General features: G+C 41.4%; 1 non-coding gene across 1 annotated transcript; it reads right to left on the reverse strand.

Moving 5' to 3' along the window:
• Positions 1–210: 210 nt before the first annotated feature.
• LOC120108448 (small nucleolar RNA R71) lies at positions 211–316 on the reverse strand. The gene has a single exon (XR_005509805.2). It is a non-coding gene; the product is annotated as a small nucleolar RNA R71 (small nucleolar RNA).
• Positions 317–6,158: the final 5,842 nt, after the last annotated feature.

Consider the following 6,158-nt stretch of genomic DNA (forward strand, 5'->3'; position numbering starts at 1 on the left):
ATAAACACCTAGATGAATTCCTTGAGATTTGTACCACTGTCAAGATTCAGAACTTCACTGATGATGTTCTAAAACTTAGATTATTTCCCTTCTCCCTTAAAGATAGAGCCAAACAATGGCTGAATTCTTTAGAAGCTAACTCGATTCGTTCTTGGGATCAAATGCAACAAGAATTCCTTAAAAAATACTTTCCTATAGGAAGAACGAACCAGTTTAGACGTGCCATTACAAGCTTCTCCCAAACCGAGGGAGAAGAATTTCATGAAACTTGGGAGAGATTTCGGGACCTAATCCGTAAATGCCCTCATCGTCAAATACCTAAGTGGCAGCTAGTGCAATGTTTTTATGACGGTTTGACTGAACGAAACCGTCAGATGATCGATGCTGCATGCGGGGGGACTTTCATGCTTCGAAATGAGCATGAAGCATGGCAACTATTTGAAAATCTTAATGAAAACTCCCTCCACCATGCTTCATGTTCTCGTCAAGCACCCCCGAATTTTCAAAGAAAAGGGGCCATTTGTGAAATAAGTCATTCTATTGACCTGTCTAGCAAGGTAGATGCATTGTCCCATAAGATTGACCAACTAATGATAGGAGGACATGTCGTTAGCTCTTCCCAAGCACAAGTATGTGCTATCTGTTCTAGCCCATCGCATCCTATTCATGAGTGCCCCTCAGCACCCCAATTCCCCGAACTCGTGCAAGAACACATCAATGCTGCCCAAACACAGCCCAGACCAGGTAATGACCCATTTTCCAATGCATATAACCCGGGTTGGCGGAATCATCCAAATTTTTCTTGGAGGCAGCAAGCTTCTAATACCTCCCAACCCTTCTCCCAAAATTTTCAAAACCCTCAGAATTTTCATCTCTACCGTCCCTCGACTCAATTTCAGCATCCTCCTCCTCCAACCCAATGAAATACAGCCTTTGAGGAGAAAGTGTTGACTGCCCTTCAAGGTTTGGAGGCAAACACACAACTATTGCACTCTCACACGCAATCAATTGCTAAGCTAGAATCCCAAATGGGTTAACTAGCCAATGCATTAAACAAGCGAGAGGAAGGTAAGCTTCCAAGTCAACCAATGAGTAATCCTAAGGGACAATACGTGGCTCAAGAAACTCGACTAAATCATGAGCAAGCCAATGCTTTGAATATCCTAAGGAGTGGACGTATAATAGATAATAAGGTTGGGGAGGGTAACAATAAGGAAGGTGAAGAAGAGGAGAGGAATGTATCACATGAAAACCCAAAACCTTCTTCAGCTAGTCCACCATCTGCCACAACCCACATTCCAAAGGCTCCATTCCCTGAAGCACTTAATGCACCCTCTCCCTTTGGCAAGAAGGGAACTTCATTAGAAGAGATGATGGAGGTCTTCAAACAAGTTAAAATCAACCTCCCACTCCTTGATGCCATCAAACAAGTTCCCTCCTATGCCAAATTTCTCAAAGACCTTTGGACCCAAAAGCGGAAATCTAGAACACATGTGCCTAAAAAGGTCCTCCTAACTGAGCATTTCCTATATAAGTGGATCAGAAAATTTCTTTGTCCAACTCTTTTGCATTTCCGCTGCCTGTGTTCTTCTTCGTGTCCGTCCGTATCGCTAAGCTGGTCAACACCAGCTATAATGGTTGAAAATAGGGGGCTAACCGACGACCCCCCATTTTGAGAAAGTGGAATAATAAAGGCCGTAGTACCGTACGCCCGCAACAACAACAACAAAGAGGCCGATTTGAGAACGTTTGGAGAGGCTCACGGGGCTAACTGTTTTTACCGCTACCGGTGTGCGGGTGGGTCATCATCCATCCCCCGGTAAGGTATTGAGAAGGAATTGCCTTCTCTTACTGAACCACGGAATAGTGCGGGAAATACAGTAAGGGCAGCGGGGTAAAGCGAGAACACAACACCCCTCCAAAGTTCAAAGATCCTGGTGCTCCCACTATTTCCTGTGTCATAGGAGATAACTCCATTGATCGAGCACTTTTAGATCTAGGAGCAAGTGTGAATCTTCTACCCTATTCAGTCTATGAAAAATTTGGGTTGGGTGAATTGAAACCTACCTCGGTATCTTTACAATTGGCTGATCGATCGGTGAAGATACCAAGGGGGATGATTGAAGATGTTCTTGTCAAGGTAGACAAATTCTATTTTCCAGTAGATTTTATCGTCCTTGACATGGAACATGTGCCCAACCTTAAAAAACAAATCCCTGTGATCCTTGGTCGTCCCTTTTTAGCAACAGCCAATGCATGTATCAACTATAGAACTGGGGCAATGGATATATCATTTGGGAACATGAAAATTAAGTTGAATGTGTTTCATGCCGCTGACCAACATGTGAGGAAAGATGAGTGTTGCCTAATTGACGAAATGGATGATCTTGTAGAGGAAGCCCTTCCCTATATCTTAGCAGATGACCCCCTAGAGGCATGCTTGGCCCATTTTGACATTGACAACTTTGACATAGACAAGGCCATAGAAGAAGTCAACATCTTACTCGACAATCAATCTTCCATGAGTTCCCTTCCTTGGAAGATCCGACCTGAACCTCTTCCCCCCATTGCTAGCGCACCACTTTGTCCTTCCATTGATTCTCCACCTAAACTTGAGTTGAAGCCACTTTCAACAACTCTTAAGTATGCTTTTCTAGGACCAGAAGATACTCTCCCTGTAATCATCGCGGCCAACTTATCTACGAAACAGGAAGTTAAACTTTTAAGGGTGCTAGAAGAGAATAAACATGCCATGGTCTGTAGCCAATTTGAAAGGGGTTGACCCCTCCGTTTGCATGCATCGAATTCACCTCGAAGATGATGCAAAGCCCACCCGAGAAATGCAAAGAAGACTCAATCCTAACATGAAGGAGGTAGTCAAGAAAGAAGTGGTGAAGTTATTAGATGCCGGAATCATTTATCCAATTTCTGATAGTAAGTGGGTGAGTCCGACACAAGTGGTACCTAAGAAATCAGGCATCACTGTGGTTGAAAATACGGAAGGAGAATTGATACAAACACGCACAACCACGGGTTGGCGCGTGTGTATTGATTACAGAAAACTTAATTCAATGACTAGGAAGGACCATTTCCCTTTACCTTTCATAGATCAAATTTTGGAACGGTTGGCCGGTCAAGGTTTCTACTGCTTCTTAGATGGTTATTCTGGATATAATCAAGTACCTGTCTACCCAGACGATCAAGAGAAAACCACCTTTACCTGTCCATTTGGAACATTTGCATATAGGAGGATGCCTTTTGGATTATGCAATGCACCCACAACTTTTCAACGATGCATGATGGCCATTTTTTCAGATATGGTGGAAAACTTTCTAGAAGTGTTCATTGATGATTTCTCAGTTTTTGGCCTATCTTTTGACGATTGTCTGAACAATTTGACCTTAGTTTTGAAAAGATGTAAGGAGACCAACCTAGTATTAAGTTGGGAAAAGAGCCATTTCATGGTTCAAGAAGGCATAGTTTTAGGACACGTCGTGTCCAAGAGGGGCATTGAAGTAGATAAAGCCAAAGTCGATCTTATTTCCAATCTCCCTCCACCCAAAACTGTGAAACAAATCCGATCATTTCTTGGCCATGCTGGTTTCTACCGTCGCTTCATTCAGGATTTCAGTAAAATTTCCAAACCCTTGTGCAATCTTCTGGCCAAGGACACTCCCTTTGTCTTTGATAAAGCATGCGAGGAGGCATTTGAAAATCTTCGCTCGAAATTGACCACTGCACCTATCATACGGCCCCCTAATTGGACCCTTCCATTTGAATTAATGTGTGACGCATCCGACTATGCAATTGGGGCAGTTTTAGGGCAACGGCTAGATAAAGTACCTCATGTCATCTATTACGCTAGTAAAGCACTCTCAGATGCACAATTGAACTACACCACCACTGGGAAAGAGTTACTAGCTGTAGTATTTGCGCTAGACAAGTTTCGATCTTATCTTTTAGGATCCAAGGTTACCGTATTCACTGATCATGCTGCCCTTCGACACCTTCTTGCAAAGAAAGACACCAAACCCCGTCTGATTCGATGGATTCTTTTACTACAAGAATTTGATCTAGAAATTCGGGACAAAAAAGGAACTGCAAATGTCGTAGCAGACCACTTATCTAGGATTCTTCTTGAGCCCTCTGAGAATACCTCACCTTTACATGATGCTTTCCCAGATGAACAATTATTTGGGGTACAAGGAATGAAAACGCCATGGTTTGCAAACATAGTAAATTACCTGGCCATAGGACGAATTCCTGATGATTGGTCAACTCAAGACAAGAACCGATTCTTTTCACAAGTAAAATTCTATTATTGGGATGATCCCGATCTATTCAAGTATTGTCCCGATCAAGTAATCCGTCGATGTGTCCCCGAATGCGAATTTCAAAGTATTCTTTCGTTCTGCCATTCACAAGCTTGTGGGGGACATTTTGGGGGTAGAAAAACTGCAGCAAAAGTTTTACAGAGTGGATTTTATTGGCCCACACTTTTCAAAGATGCCCATAACTTTTCCCAAACTTGTGAATGGTGCCAACGGATGGGTACCATCTCCCGTAGAGATATGATGCCTCTCAATCCTATTTTAATTGTAGAAATTTTTGATGTATGGGGTATTGACTTTATGGGCCCTTTCCCACCATCTTTTGGTTTCGAATACATTCTAGTAGGGGTTGATTATGTCTCAAAATGAGTAGAAGCTGTCGCCACTAAAACTAATAACTACAAAGTTGTGGTTAAATTTTTACATGAAAATATCTTTTGTCGTTTTGGCACACCCAGAGCCATCATCAGTGATGGGGGATCTCATTTTTGCAACCGGCCATTCGAGGCTTTGGTTCGCAAATATAACATCACCCATAAAGTTGCTACCCCATACCATCCCCAAACGAGTGGACAAGTCGAGGCGTCCAATAGAGAGTTAAAACACATCTTAGAGAAAATGGTACGTCCCGATAGAAAAGATTGGTCTCAAAGGATAAATGATGCTCTCTGGGCATACCGTACTGCCTACAAAACTCCTATTGGCATGTCCCCCTACCGATTAGTTTTTGGAAAAGCTTGCCACTTACCAGTAGAACTTGAACATAGAGCTTTCTGGGCTATCAAAAAGTTTAACTTAGACATGGCAGTAGCTGGTCCTCACCGAAAACTCCAACTAAGTGAACTTGAAGAATTGCGCAATGAGGCTTATGAAAATGCTAAAATTTATAAAGTAAGGACTAAGGCTTTTCTTGATAAAAATATTAACCGTAAGTCCTTCGAACCTGGTCAAAAGGTTTGGCTGTTCAATTCCAAGTTGCGACTCTTCCCGGGTAAACTTCGTTCCAGGTGGGATGGACCATTCGTAGTGAAAAAAGTTTCTCCTTATGGTGCAGTAGAAATCCAACACTTCAATGGTGGACATATTTTAAAAGTCAATGGTCAAAGGTTAAAACCTTATGTGGACTGTATTACCAATGGGCAATTGATCGAATCTCTTAATTTGACGAACCCTGTTTATCAAAATAATTAAGGATGCACTGTGTCTGGCTGAAGACAATAAACTTAGCGCTTGTTGGGAGGCAACCTAATTCTCTTAAATTTTTTTTAACATTGAGGACAATGTTAGATTTAGGTTTGGGGATATTTATCTTGATTTTCATCCAAAAAAAAATGTGTGTTCATTTTCATAAAATAATAATAAAAAAAATTTAAATTAAAAAAAAGTTTTTGTTTTTAAAAACCTAATTTCTATACATGAATGTGAGAATGATAAATACACAAGGTATATAAAATCTAAAAAGCCCAATGACTAGTCGAAAGTAATATAAATTTAAGTTCTTTTTATTAAATCTCTCTTAGGGAGTTGTAAGCTAATTAATACTTTGGAATTTCACTACACACTGGCCGACCCTTCTAAGGTCTAGGCTCGACAATATGTTGATAGTATAGTAGCAACCTTGGACCCTGATGAATCATACTTATCTAATCCAAAAAAAAAAAATCATCAATAAAAATGGATTTAGTCAGGAACATCGAAAAGGGCTACCTATTGTCAAAGGTCAAGTGGGCTTGTGATGAGGACTCTGAGCATAAGTCCGTAGGGGAGTCTTGATGCCCGACACCTTATGCCAACTGGTGTGAGAGTTGTCGACTGACTGCTCGTTAC

The sequence above is a fragment of the Phoenix dactylifera genome, chromosome 3, assembly GCF_051530095.1.
Source record: "Phoenix dactylifera cultivar Ajwa chromosome 3, Ajwa_hap1_PhDact_Kaust_v1.1, whole genome shotgun sequence".
In the NCBI taxonomy this organism is placed as follows: domain Eukaryota; kingdom Viridiplantae; phylum Streptophyta; class Magnoliopsida; order Arecales; family Arecaceae; genus Phoenix; species Phoenix dactylifera.